The sequence below is a fragment of the Ambystoma mexicanum genome, chromosome 12, assembly GCF_040938575.1.
Source record: "Ambystoma mexicanum isolate Mex_15411 chromosome 12, UKY_AmexF1_1, whole genome shotgun sequence".
In the NCBI taxonomy this organism is placed as follows: domain Eukaryota; kingdom Metazoa; phylum Chordata; class Amphibia; order Caudata; family Ambystomatidae; genus Ambystoma; species Ambystoma mexicanum.
The window spans coordinates 825,865,531-825,881,082 of NC_090936.1; positions in this window are offsets into that span (position 1 = coordinate 825,865,531).

The window sequence follows — 15,552 nt, forward strand, 5'->3', positions numbered from 1 at the left end:
GCATCTACTGTATGAGTGATTGTCCGCATACAACGTGCGTTTTAGCAAGGCAATAATTAACGGTGGCTATGTGGTTATGTCCCCAGCTGTGCTATTGCAGAAAGTGCTACTACGGGGAGAGACGTGAGGGCATCGGTTCATTTGCGAAGAGACTTACCGCAAGTAGAATGGTACGCCTGTTACCATGGAGTCCACAGCTCGGGATGGTTGATGTGGGGATCGGTTTCTGAACTCTGGCTAAAAGCATGAAACCTGGGAATGGGCAGTCAATGGGGGTGGCCAGGGTGCGTGTGCCTTAGCCAATCCCCAAAGGTCCACATAGGCTGTGGAGGTCAGCCAATCCACAGGGAGAGGGGATTGAAGGTGAAACTCGCCGCCTAAAGAGGCACGAACTACAATGGGCCCGATGAATCATGGGATGTGTGGTCCTGTGTTTGGAAAAGGATGATGGTGCGGAAATATCATTTATCAAAAGACCACGTGGGCTGTGGAGGTCTGCCAATTCACGGGGAGCGGAGAGTGCAAGTACAACTAACCGCCTAAAGAGCCACAAACTACAAAAGGCCCAATGAATCATGGGATGTGTGGTCTCGTGTAAAAAGAAGTTCCAGATCGCAACAGGATGATGGTGCGGAAAAGTCATTTCTGATGCGTTGCCATCAAAACGCGCATAGAAGGTGTGTGGAAGTCTATCATGTAGAATACAGGACACATCTCAATGAAATGTCAGTTCTTACATCTTGCTCGGAACATAGTACATTCACAATGCATTTGTTAGAAATTGCAGTCTACATACGGGTGGTACAGATAAGGATTGCACAGTAGGATTTGGTGTGGGCAGAACACTGCACATGGTCTGGTGCCGCTCATGTTGTGGGTAAAATCATTTGTATAAGCAGAGACATTCATAGGGGAATCTACCACTGTCTGGATTGTTCGGACATGTAACCCCGCAGTATTAATGGACGAACACAAGCTCTATGGCAAAAAGAGAGCCACTAATTTGCCTAGATACAGAGTGTTATGTTTGGTGTCTGATATAATGTACAGAAGACATATTAGTGACTTGCATGTACTGGTCTGATGGTGTCCTCTACAAGTGAACATATATGTGTAAACAGAGAAGGCATTGCTCTAGTTAGGTGATGGGTACCCCATGTGACAAACCCAAAGGTAAGGAGGGCACCTAGATGCATGCTGGGTTAGCCCCATGATAAATGGTTGGATTCAGGCTGTGATCCAGGGTAGAACAGTGTATGTTGGCTAAAGGCTACTCGCAAAAGTGTTTCCACTCCACGGTAATGTTGAGGCAGCTGCAGACTGAGTCGAGTCTGTGGACCCATTTCTGCTCCAGTTTTATGAGGGCCAAGTTGATGTAGCCTCTGCGTCATTGTGGCTGTATTTGTTGTAAAACAGTCCAGGTAAATTGTTTGTGTGTATGGCCTTGTCTTGTACTTGATTTCTGATGCAGGATCTATGTTCATTGATCCTCTGTTTCACTGGTCTGATGGTTTTTCTGATGTATACCAGATCGCATGGGCATTTGATGGTGTAGACCACATTTCTGCTTTTGCAATTGGTGTGATTGTTCATGTTCCAAGTGAAGTCCTTATGAGTGAAGGTTTTGCTCTTGGTAGTATAGCGGCAAGCGGTGCATCGGCCGCAACAGTGATCTCCCTTCACTGGTGGGAGATTCCACAAGGTGGCTGATGTTTTGGTCTGTTCCAAAAAGGTGTGAACCAAAGTGACTTTGAGGTTTTTGTTTTGTCTGAATGCGAACAAGGTTTTTTTTGCTAGGCTGCCTTCATTCTTTATCAAATGCAGTGTTTATCGATTGTGGTTTTGATTAGATTGCTCACTGGGTTGTACGTAGTGACACAGACGGTCCTGTCGATGGGATCTTTGTTTTTGGTAGTCAGACAGATGGCGCGGTCGGTGTTCGCCGCTCTCTTCTTGGCCATCCTGATGGATTTTTTTGGGTAGCCCCTTTGTCCTAGACGCACCAGCAGTTGTTTTGCATGTAGTTCGAATTTTTCCTTGTCTGTGCAATTCCTGCGGATTGGGAGAAATTGTCCGTAGGGGAGATTGTATTTTAAACCTTGGGGATGGTAGCTCGAGAAATGAAGCAGACTGTTCCTGTCGGTCGATTTCCTGAAGAGTTCGGTTTTCAGCTGGTCTCTGGAGCGATAAATATGCAAATCGAAGAAATTGATGGCTTGAAAATCCCAATCTATAGTGAACTTGATGTGAGTGTTTTGTAGATTGAGCCAGCAGTGAAATTCCAGTAGTGCATCCTTACTTTGTTGCCAGATCAGGAGTACGTCGTCGATATATCGATGCCAGATTTTGATGTGTGTCCTGTAGGGATTGTTGTTGTGATAGACGTTGTCCTCCTTATACTGGGACATATAAAGGTTGGCTACATCCGGGACGAAGGTCGCCCCCATGCTGACACCTTTAATTTGTTGGTACATCTGTTGTCCAAACAGAAAAAAGTTTTCTCCCATGGTGATGTAAATGCACTCGAGGATGAATTTTGTTGGGGTGGATGACGTATCTGTCCTTCTCTCGAGGCAGGTGGCAAGGGCTTGTAGACCTTCTAGTTGGGGGATGGAGGTGTATAGCGCCTCGACGTCCATTGTGACGAGGATTGAGTCCGTGGTTAGATGCACGGTGTCCAAAACCTTCTTGGTTTCTGTGCTGTCCTTGATGTAGGATGCCATCTTGCCAACAAATGGTTTCATGAAGTAGTCGGTATACAAAGACGAGGGTTCAAGGAGAGAGTCACATGCGGACACAATTTGTTGTCCTGGTGGTTGGCTGGCATGTTTATGTATTTTAGGCAAAATGTAGAATGCTGGAGTCCTGGGTGTGCTTTGTTTAAGAAGATACGTTCATCAGTGCAGATCCATCCTTCTTCTTTGGCGTGCTTAGTGAGGCTTCTGATTTCTTCTTGTAAACATGGCGTAGGGTCCCGATTGAGCTTCTTGTATGAAGTGTCATCGTCTAGAAGGCGTTGGCACTCTTTGTTGTAGTCTTTGGTGTCCATGACCACGATGCCACCGCCCTTATCTGCTGGTTTGATGGTTATGGTTTTGTCCTGGTTAAAGCTGCCGAGGGATTGCCTTTTTTCCTTGTTTTGATTGTCTTGGTAAAAGTTTTTTTCTGTCAAACCGCTGGTGATGGTTTTCCTGACTATTTTTTTGAAAGTATCAAACTCCCCGGAGATGGTGTGGGGGGGAGGAATAAAGTTGGATTTGGGTTTTAGGCCAGTCATGTTGTCTGCTGGTTTATCTGGTTGTGGGCCGATGATGTTGTCACTGCTTGTTTTTCTGGTAGATAAACCTCGAAAAAGTATTTCAGTCTCAGAGTGCGGAATCATTTCCTCAGTTTGGCCTCTGTCTTGAAAGGATCTGCCTTGGTAGCAGGTACACATGATAGTCCTCTTTCTAGGAAGGACTGTTCTGCTTGGTTTAGCGTTCTTGATGATAGATTAAAAATAGGGATGGATGCTAGGGCTGATTGGAGTACCATTGGCGCGTCCTCATGTATTGGGCCTGCTGTTGTGGGCGTCTCTTCGGTCTGCCCCGTTGTCCTCCCCTGGGAAAAAAAGGATGTTGGGGTGGTGGTCCAGTGCTCCTGCCGCCGCTGGGTGAACCGGGCGACCTGCCACTTGAGGATCCTGAGCTTCCAGAAAAATGTAAAAGCGGTTGCGTCTGTTATAGTTTGTTTGTTGCTGTTGCTGAAGGTCACTGTAATAAGTGTCCTTAAGGTAAGTGTATGTCCTCTCTTCAGCGTAACTTGTGAGGTCCTTCCTGAATTTGTGTACCTTGCGCTCTATGGTCCGGTTCACCCAGCGGCCATGGTATACATCGGAAAAACCATCAGACCAGTGAAACAGAGGATCAATGAACATAGATCCTGCATCAGAAATGAAGTACAAGACAAGCCCTTGGTTGACCACTTCAGAAAAAAGGCCATACACATGAACAATTTACCTGGACTGTTTTACAACAAATACAGCCACAAATACGCAGAGGCGACATCAACTTGGCCCTCATAAAACTGGAGCAGAAATGGGTCCACAGACTCGACTCAGTCCGCAGCGGCCTCAACATCACTGTGGAGTGGAAACACTTTTGGGAGTAACCTTTAGCCACCATACACTGTTCTACCCTGGATCACAGCCTGAATCCAACCATTTACCATGGGGCTAAGCAGCATGCATCTAGGTGCCCTCCTTACCTTTGGGTTTGTCACATGGGTACCCATCACCTAACTAGAGCAATGCCTCGTCTTACACATATATGTTCACCCGTAGAGGACACCATCAGACCAGTACATGAAAGTCACTAATATGTCTTCTGTACATTATATCGGACACCACACATAACACTCTGTATCTAGGCAAATGAGTGGCTCTCTTTTTGCCATAGAGCATGTGTTCGTCCATTAATACTGCGGGGTTACTTGTCCTAACAATCCAGACAGTGGTAGATTCGCCTATGAATATCTCTGCTTATACAAATGATTTTACCCACAACATGAGCGGCACCAGACCACGTGCAGTGTTCTGCCCACACCAAATCCTATTGTGCAATGCTTATCTGTACCACCCGTATGTAGACTGCAATTTCTAACAAATGCAATGTGAATGTACTATGTTCCGAGCAATATGTAAGAACTGACATTTCATTGACATGTGTCCTGTGTTCTACATGATAGACTTCCACGCACCTTCTATGCACGTTTTGATGGCAACGCATCGGAAACGACATTTCCGCACCATCATCCTGTTCCGATCTGGAACTTCTTTTTACACGGGACCACACATCCCATTATTCATCGGGCCTTTTGTAGTTCGTGCCTCTTTAGGCAGCGAGTTTCACTTTCAATCCCCTCTCCCCATGGATTGGCTGACCTCCACAGCCTACGTGGACCTTTGGGGAATGGCTTAGGCACACACCCTGGCCACCCCCATTGGCTGCCTATTCCCAGTTTTGGTGCTTTTAGCCAGAGTTCAGAAACCGATCCCCACAGCAACCATTCCGAGCTGTGGACTCCATGGTAACAGGCGTACCATTCTACCCGTGGTAAATCTCTTCGCAAATGAACCGATGCCCTCACGTCTCTCCCCGTAGCAGCACTTTCTGCAATAGCACAGCTGGGGATCATAGCCACAAAGCCACCATTAATTATTTCCTTGCTAAAACGCACGTTGCATGCAGAAACGCACTCATACAGTAGATGCTGGCAAAATTCTAAATATTTTTTTTTTCTCAACAAAAAAAATAAGTTTCGTTTTGAATTCACTCTGAATTAATAAAGAAATAATTTCTGCAACATTAATAATGTCTTTATGAAGGCAGAGTGACTACAAAAAGAAACTTTCTTTTTGAAGGTTGAGGGCTTCCCCCAACCCATGACATGAAATGGAAGACCCTAGGCTGGAGGGCTGCATGTCATTGGGTGGTGGGGAGCCCTATGACTTCAAAAATAAATAGTTTATTTTTGAAGTCACTCTGCCTTCATAAAGAAATGATTTCCGTTATGGTTAGCTCCTTAACTGAATAATTTCTTAATGAAGTTAGAGTGACTTCAAAAAGAAACAATGGGCCTCATTGTGACCATACCGGCCCGTAAACAACGGTTCTAGTAAGCTTACCGGCACCATTGTTTCCAGACCTGCATATTACAGGTCTACCTGCTGGGGCCGCTGTGCCCGACAGGACTGACCCTGCCGGCCACAGCGGCCACGGTAGGCAGACCAGTCACAGAAGCAAAGGTCCCTATGGGACTCCACGGGAATGGGGATTACCGAAATTACCGGTGCCTGAATTCCCGGCCGATGGACTTGGAAGAGCCCGGTGGCACTGCAAAGCCAGGTGCTGGTTATTTTTTACAGGGCTGGTGGCAACCCGCCGGTACGGTTACCGCCGGACCCGTAATGAGCCCCAATTTCTTTTTGAAGTAATAGGGCTCCCTTCAACCCCATGATGTGTGCGTGTGTGAGTGTACGGTGATAGGGTGCACACTTAAATGTATGGATGGCTGCCTGGGTGTGCATGTATGGTGAAAGAGTGCACACTTAAATGTATTGATGGCTAGGTGTGTTTATGGTGAATGGTGTGTGTGCTTGTGTTCAGGGGCACAACAAAACCTGCATTTCGTGGGACTAACCCTTCAAATTTTTGGAGAAACGCTAACTTTACGGGTGATGGGGAGGGGCAAACTTATTTGTGTTGATGGGGAGGGGCAAAATTATTTGTGTGGGGGCATCTAACTTCTTTACACGTTTTAATGAGACTATTCTAGTGCAGCTTCAATATTACAAGCAGTTAACTCTCTCCTTTAAGTCTCCTATTCCCTCTCCACCCTTCCAATCACTCCCCTGGCACGCAAGTACTAGACCCACATCGCGATTTCAATTGCCTAAAAAATGTGGCATTTGAATGCAGGTACAAACAGTGAAATGCTTTATGTTGGTTATTGCTGGGCCCTTATTAACAGTAAAAAACAGGTACCGTTTAACATCTGTGTCCCGTTCTGTCCGGCAACTGCTCTAAAGGTCAGCCAGGTCGAGTGAACATAGCCCAAAATGTCAGGGGGTGGGGAGGGAGTGACGAAGCCCAGTCAACTCAATGGGGTTGTGCCACTTCTTGTGTTTAATGCCTTGATTACTCCTAGCCCTATTCTTCCTCGTCCCAGTACTTATGTATAAGGCAATACTTGTGTACTCTGCCTCCTAAACAAGTACTGGGATGAGGTAGAGGTACATGGAGGTAATGCCTGACTTAGCTACCTGTAATCTTCATTACTCCTAGTCCCACTCCTCCTCATCCCAGTACTTACCTATGAGGCAAGGAGCCTCATACGTAAGCTCTGGGACAAGGAAGAGGGATGTGGAGGTAATTCTTGGCCAATGAGCTAATTTAGGAGGTTGGGGTGGGGATTGGGAGGCAGAGGGGATGTGTGGGGTGGTGGGATTGTGCAATAAATCATAATGGTTGTCCATGTCCAGGCTAAGCAGGCATGATATGTGGTATTAGTGGCTAGAGAGGCATTTTGGTGCAGCCAGTCTAGTCATTCCTCAGTTTGGTATGACTTTCTTTTAACTGGGAATTTCTGATAAAGCAGTCCTGCTAAGTGTAATTACCTGGCTAGATTGGCATTTGGGTCCTGCCAGTCTAGCCATTTCTTACTGCGGCATTGTACATTTTTCTGCGCCTTTGTGATAAAATGATATGATAAAAGTCATTTATTTATAAGTCGCCTATACACAAGTGTTTCTATGCGTGATAAGACAAGGGAGGGAAGATAGAGGGAGGACAAGACAAACGATCTCACTAGGCCTTGTGTCATTGTGAGAACGAGTGGTGCAAGAGGAAAGGCAGGGGGGAAGTGCAAGGGAGAGGGGAGGGGAAAACAGGACTACGATGCTCTGTGTAAGTGCAGCCAGGGCAGCGCAGCTATGGGTAGTGCAAGGAGAACAAGGGGCTGCAGGGTTGCAGTTACAGCCCTTAAGTGCATGATAGGCATGGAGACAGTGTAAGGGGGACCAATCAAGAAAGAGCCTGGACTCATACAGACTCTGAGGGTATGCAAGCAACTGGTCAGAAAAGCAGCAGACAGGTAGGACAGCAGGGGAGGAAGAGAGAGAAAGCAGAGGAGAAAAGGAAAGTTTTGAGCTGCTTCCGAAACTTCAGATGGTCTGGCTCAAGTTTGAAGGGGCAGGGAGGCCATTCCAGAAGGAGGCACCAGCAGAGGAGAGAGATCTACCTCACACTATCTACCTGGAGAAGCATCTAACCCTTAGAGAGTTGGAGGTAGCTGAGCAAAGGGCTCGAGAAGGAAGGTATTTTGGAAGAGAGCGTTGGATGTAGTGCGGGCTCCTACCCCAGAAAGACTTGCAAAGGGTCTTGAACTTGATCTTTGCAGCCACCGGGAGTCAGTGGAGAGATTTCAGGGCTGAAGAGATATGATCCCTGGGCTTGAGGCCAATGATAAGTCTTGCAGTCTTGTTCTGGATTAGTTGCAGATGACGGAGAGTAGAGAAAGGCAGAATGAGAAAGAGGCTATTGTAGCAGTCCAGCCTAAAGAGAACCAGGGCTCTGGAGACAGTGAGCTTCTGGTGGAAAGTGAGAAAGGGAAGAGTCCCTTTGAGGAGGAGCAGATTGTAGTGGAACTTCTTGGTGACATCCGAGATGTGAGGAGAGAAAGAGAGAGTGGCATAGAAGATGACACCAAGGTTTTTTGCCTCGCAGGAAGGTGAAGGAAGAGGGCCCAAGGCGGACGGCCAGAGTGAGAGAGGGAAAGCTGGTGCCAGGGTCCCAATGAGAAGGATCTCCGTCTTACTGGCATTAAGGCAGAGATCGTTGGAGGTGCACCAATCCTGAATCACAGATAGACTTTCAGGAATGAGCGAGAGAGGAGAGGAGGCTGAGGGGAACCTGAAGGAAAGCTGAGTCATCCACATAACAATGAAAGTTTGAGGAGAAGGTAGAGATCAGGTGGGCCAAAGGGGCCAAGTGGAGGTTGAAAAACCAGGGTGAGAGTATAGAGCCCTGGGGAACGTCACAGGTAGAGAGAGGTGGCAGAGAGATTGGGACCAGTTTGGACCTGGGAGGGTGGAGGCGATCCAGGAGGAAGGAGGTCAGTCACTCCAGGGCCTGGTCTGTGATGCCCAGGTTCTCACAGAGTCGATTGATCAGGATGGCGTTGTTGACCGTGTTGAAAGCAGAGGAAAGAAGGAGGGTGAGGATAGAAGGAATGCTGGAATCAAGGTTAGAGAGCAGATCTTCACAGGTGTTCAGGAGAGCAGTTTCAATGCCTCTGGCTGCTCTGAAGCCAGACTGCTGGTCATGGAGATAACCAATATATTCAGTGTAGAGAGTAAACTGGGAGATGGCAAGCTTTTCCAAGAGTTTGCCCAAGAAAGGGGTGGTGGAGATTGGGCAATAGTTTTCCGGGCAGGTAGGATCAGCAGATGGCTTCTTGAGGAGTGGGTACACAAGGGAGTGCTTAAGCAGAGAGGGGAACATTCCAGTGGCTAAAGAGTGATTGCAGAAATCGGCCAAGGCTGCAGCAATGGTGTCAATATGGTCCTTGATGGTTCTGGAGGAGCAGGGCAGCACCTGTTTAGACGACGCTTTCATAGATTGGACTTGTCTAGCAACCTTGTCAGGTGTTGTCAGAGACAAAGAAGAAAATGGAGGGGGAGAGGTAGAGATGGCCGAAGGGGCAGAGAGAGGAAGAGGGAGAGGAAGAGGAGATAGAGGACAGGATGTCTTGAGATTTAGCGGCGAGCCGTACAGAGGGCCTTGGAGGGAACAAGAGAGGAAGAGACCACAACAGGATTGACCAGTTCCTTGCAGATTTTAAAGAGTTTGGCCGTGTTGGTAGAGGCCACGGAGATGCAGGCTTTAATGTGTGCTCTCTTCTTGATGAGTGTTATTGCTTTGACTGGCATTTTGGTGCAACCAGTCTAGGTATGTCTAAATGTGTGGCCTGGTATGCTTTACTGTAATGTTATTACGTGTCGACACTGGCCTACATTGTGCAGCCAGTTTGACATGTTTTCATTGTGGCATGGTATTTTTAATAGCAAAGCATTCATGTTCCTGTGCACTGTTGGTGACTTACATGTATTGGAACAGTGTTACCCTACAAAACAATTGCAAACACTGTGGCTTTATAGTCAATTTTTCTCAGAAAGTGTGCTGTATATTGCATTAAAATACATATTTACATATTTCTTCTAGTCCAATGTGTGGCATACCCCTTCAGGAGCAAGTTCGTGTATATTGCGCTAGCGTGACAATCTAGGCCGGCCCAGAGTGTGGCGCGACCCGTGATTTGTTGTAGAGTTGGGGGGGCCTCCTCAGCATGGCTCGCAGGGGGGCCCCACATTTTGTGTTACGCCACTGTGGTTGCCTGATGGGGGTCAGGAGCCACGGCTTCAGGGGATACCCGGCATCACCTGCACGGGAGCAATGGAAAGTGTATTTGAGAACATTGTTAATGGTCACATGCCACATATTTATCATGACTGCACTTCACATTTCCTTATAGTAAGAGCCAGGTAAGTGCACTTAGGGATGGTCCATGCTTCAGAGGTATGGGTGCTGTTCACGTTTTAGGGACCTTTCCATCGGGTACAGCACTCACACAAATGAGTTGATAATGACCATGATATGCTGACATCTGATGGGTGTGTTGCATTCCAAATGTGTACTATACTTGTGGCGTACATCATGACATATATGCCTGATGTGCTTCATGATACACAGCGGTTTGCTAATCGTGTTTCCAACTACTTGATGTCACCATGTACTTGTCCATCACTGCCTTCCCCCATGTGACTAAGGCCCAATAGCAATGGTGGTATGGTCTGCCAGTGACGGCAAACATTTCTGTGATGGGGCTGGGAGTGTACTGGCGTGGTGGTGCAGAGGTACTGTTGATGTGTCCTGCGCCAATCGCTCATATGTTAGTGGTGGTATGGTAACTGATCAGTGATTACATTAGTTTCTTTGCTTGCACCATTGCAATTGTAAGTGTCCCTTGATGTTCCTGGCCTTGTATACTGGTCTGTGGTGTACCTGTGGGGTGGGTGCAGTGACAGGGATTTCAATGTGTGGCAGTGGATTTGCCCCAGGCATGGCTGCCTGTCCAGTGATGGACTTTGCTCTGCTCATGTATTTCACGCATTGTGCCTGCTGGGTGATGCATCGTGGTACCTGTGCTTCATGTCTGATGGTGTTCAAGGTGCATGTGCTGGGGTGGGTGCTGTGTATGTTGCTTACATTGACACACAGCTGTGTAGGCATGCCACGCCTGCATCCATTGGCTGTGTTGGACATTCTGTCGAGGTGATTGGGGTCACAGTTTTGCCACCCAGGTCGCTGTGCCCCCCCAGGCAGCACCCCTCATACCCCAGCCAGCATACAGGTTGCCTATGCTTGTGCCCCCCCCAAGGCAACACCCTGCATACCCCAGCCAGCAGACATGTTGCCTATGCTTGTGTCCCCCCCAGGCAACGCCCCTCATCCCTCATACCCCAGCCAACAGATAGGTTGCCTATGCTTGTGCCCCCCCCAGACAACACCACTCATTGCCCTGTTGTTGGATTTACCCAGTAGCCAGGTACGTTGTGCAGTGCATGTTGCCATGGAGCAGGGAAGCGTGGAGTTGCGCAGCACCTTGGCATCATGTGTGGATCTCGGGAATCTTGCAGAGCAATGCATAATTAATTGTCTTTCATCGCACACCATCTGGACATTCAGGGAATGGTAGAGCTTCCTGTTGCGGTACACTACCTACTCGCCATGTCGGACTACCAGCTCCACATGGGTGCAGTCGATGGCACCGATTACGTTTGGTAGGCCTGCCAGTGCATAGAATGTGATCTTGGATGCATTCACCTCCTCCACAGTCTGTGCTAAATATATGTGGTCCCTTCCATGTTTCAGGAGGGCATATAGCACCTGGTTCAGCACACGGGAGAGATATGGTTTTGAGATGCCATGCAGCTGCCCCACTGTGTGCTGGTAGGTGCCTGTGGCAAGGAAGTGCACCAAAGACACTATCTTCAGCAAGGGGGGGATGCCTGTCCGGATGTTGATGAGGCTTACCAGGTCATCATGGATGAGGTCAACTATTGTGCGTATGGTGTCCCTGTCCAGGCGGTACAGGATGTGCATCTATGTAGGGGTTAGGTCAAATGGACTGGCCCTTAGGTGAGGGAATGGTGGCTGCCTGCAGGGTACAACTGCCTGTCCTGAAGGCATGTGCTGGCCCTGTCTCACCCTCCTTCTCCTCCTGCGCCTCTGTTGCATTTGTTGGTTCAATGCCTGCTCAAGTAGTAGCAGTGCAGTCATGTCCTCCAGCCCCAGTATTGCAACTGCTAATGGTAGCATTTTGGGTTTGGGAGGGGTGTGGTGTGTGGGTGTGCTCCTTATGTGCTGTGGCAGACTCCATTGCCTCCACCTGTGCTGATTGTGTGCACCTGTGGCAGGTTTGAACAAAGCAGATTGCTCTTAACGGCTGCCCCGTCATGCCGGTGTTTACGGCATCATGGTACCCATTCTTGCGGGCATCTGGATGACGGTAAGTGCTGTTCGGCAGAATCACATGCAGTACCCTTTGGGACCACTACATGCAATTAAGACTACAAGTGCCAGTACAATTTCACCTTTGGTACAAGCCTGTACTACACTATTGTGGTAGCAGTGGCTGAGCAACTAGACCTATCTCAAGAGTAAAGTGAGCAGTACAAGGGGTTGCACAAGGGGCCAACCATTACAGTGATTCAAATAACCAGTTACTCAAGGTTTCTTGGTAAAAGAATATACATTTATTTAGACAGTCGTTTGGAAAACATTACACTAGCAAGAGCAGCTCATTATAATATACTAATATACTACATATACACAACCAATAAGTTATTGAACACGTTCAGCTCCCCTGAAGTGGGAGCAAAATGGCACTTCAATTAATTTTAAAAGGAGTAAAAAGACAAGGTTAAAAGAAATCAAGGCACAAATACTTTGATAGGCAGGTCAAATGGTTTCAGTTTACTACAACCAGCAATTCAACTCAATAGGCCTGGGCCACAGTCAATGGTTCAGAGTCTTGTATAGGAAAGCACAGTGCCAGTAGTAAATGGTTAGGTCTTTGCCACAGATTTTAGAAGAGTTTGGTCAGATGAAAAGTTAGATGTTGGTTTAGGGAAGGACAAGCCTTCAAACTTGGGAAAGTTTCACAAACTTTCACCGCGGCCGAAAAGATTTCCTGACCGCATTTGCACAGTACCATTAAAGTGAAGAAGAGCTGTGGCTTAGGCTGTTGTTCCTGGAAGTTCCTGCGATCTTGCTGTTCCTGAGCTTCAGTCGTGGGGACAAGAAGAAGGACGTCAGGAGGTTCCTGCACTGTCAAGGGAAGAGGACACACGCTTGGCCAAACGTTGGTTTAAGGTGTGAGTGCCTTAAAGACCACAAACTGGTATCCTTCCCACTGGCTATCTGGTTTTCCACAGCATTCTGCAGAAAATTCGACCAGTATGGGGACGGTGTCCAGGCTGCTTACAAATTGATTGTTCCCACCAAACTCAAGGGAAGAAGTTAACCTTGAAGGGCTTCTCTGTCAGTGGAGTTTCAGGCAATTCAGACCTGCAGCAGGGCTCTGCCGGTGACCAGGAGTTGCAGCAGTCGTCTTCCTTCAGCTCGTCTTTGGTTCTTTCGTTCCAGTGGTCGACTCTGTTTTCCAAGTCCCAGAAACCTGCTTTTAAGCAGTTTTCCCCCATTCATTCCTGCCTGGCTGTCACTCACACAGCAGGGTGGCTGTCCTTGCTGAACTGCCAGCCGGCCAATCACGCCAGTGTGCATTCAGGTCTCCTAGGAGACTAAGCACAGGGAGCTGCTGGCACCTACCTCAGATCCTGTCCACCCTAGACACTCAGGCACCAGAAGAGGGCTTCAGCACTGAAGCCCGCCAAAGGCCAACAAACAAAGGGACCAAACCTGATTTGGCACGCAGAGTTGGACACTAGAAGGACCTTTCCTAAAAGAAACGGTGAAAAAAGATGACTGGAGTCTGTTTTTGCAAATGGGTCTTGGGCGCCATATTGGAAAACAAGGCTGACCCAATTTTTAGCTACCTGTGTTCAGGGTCAGAAGAAATCATGGTAATTTAACATGGGAAAGGGTAACATCTGACTGCTACATGAGTGTTTAGACTCAGAGGATGCTGGGCAACCCCTCCAGCACTCTATAATAAGATAGTGTGTGCTGGGTCTGCAAATGTAAAAAGACTAGTAAAGTCTATTTAACTTTAGAGGCTCTGGGAGTTGGTAGTCCGTCCCAGAGAAGGTATTTAAACCTTGGGGAGTTTTAAAAGACACCCCTGTGCCACTGCACTAAAGGTGCTGTGTGACACATAAGAGAAAGATTATGCCTATTGAGTTTGTTTGAAAACCCCATAACCAAAGAACACAAAAGTAAACACACATCAAATACATGGAAGAGTGGGAAAAGTAGGCTCACACTTCCCAGGTAAAAAATCAAATTGTAGAAATCCATCAAATTTGCTGGGGGTCTCAAAAGGTATGCCAAATTAGCACATTTTGAGTATTCTCCCTAACAAGTGCATGTCCATGAACCTCGTAATGTGCACTTCTTTACAGCAAGCAGGTGGCACGGCTGCAGTGTGCCGGCGCCCATTCTGGGTAGGTGCTACCCTGTCACAATGGGTCACTGCACATGTATTCCCTTACCGGTATCATTATTACCGGACCGCCAACCTTGTAATGAAGTTGTATTCTTCTGAGTTATATTGGAACACTTGTGTATAGGTGCATTATAAATGGCATATCATATCCTATCATATCATAATGGACACAAACAAGGTAGTATTGACCAATAAGTGCACTCCATGTCATTTTGGGCCCTAAAGACTGGTTAGGTCACTTGTGCATTGTTTTCATCCAAAGACATATTTTTTTTCTGGTTACTTAAATTGCCTATATGCCCTGTGTTCATACTTAGACTGCTACGTTCTTTTATCTGTGGCATCTTCTCTGTTCTTTCCAGTACTGGGTTTTGCACAGTTTTCTATTTTAGTTTTCTTGCAGATGATGTGTTTGATTAAAGTATAATCAATGAAAACGTCAATCAGATCTCTCAGTTCTAGCTCCAGCACTCACTTACTTATCCCCCACTTCAAGAATTCAAGAACAGGTGGTTCCAGTTTCCCTGTAGCAGCTCCCAGAATCTCAAACTCACTCCCCACAAGCATAAGCAACAAGCCTTCCCATACTCACTTTAAGAATTTACTATAGACCTGGCTTTTCAACAAATTCTAACCTGACTGTTTTTATAACCACATGTTGTAATGAAGAACTGTAGGCTTACACTATTGTTCAATCTATTATGTGTTTAACTATAATGTCAAATGTTCATCACCTGACAACTTTCTACCTGTAACCAGAAAGCCTTACTGTAATCTTGTAACGTATGCCGTGACACCCCCAGGTTTGGGCGTATAATCAAATGTGGTACATACAAATAAATACATATTTTATAGAACCTTGATAGGACATTCCTTTTATTTTGGTCCTAGTTACCTTGTTATCTATGTCACTACTGGATCACATTTAACACCCCTATTATGAGCATAGCATTCCTTATGCCCACATTACCGCAAAAGATGAAGTATGTATATCCTAACTGTGCCTGTTTTACCTATATTATTGTGTTGGCTCTTGCTTTGTAGAAGTGTGATAGCCGAGTGGACGTTTTAGCCACTGCTCATCCTTAAACTCCTGCAGGGCAAAAGTAAATTCATCAAACATACAGGTATATTAAAACTGCACACACACATACACACAGATGTTCATTGAAAGTTATCTACACATGTTCTGAGAAATCTAAATGCACATATTCTGAGAAGATTGCACACACGTGTTTTCAGAGAATAATGCAATATCCCTGAAAGCATTATTTTCCTAATTCAAACCTGTGCAAGTCTTGACCATTGTCTACATTTAAACGACCT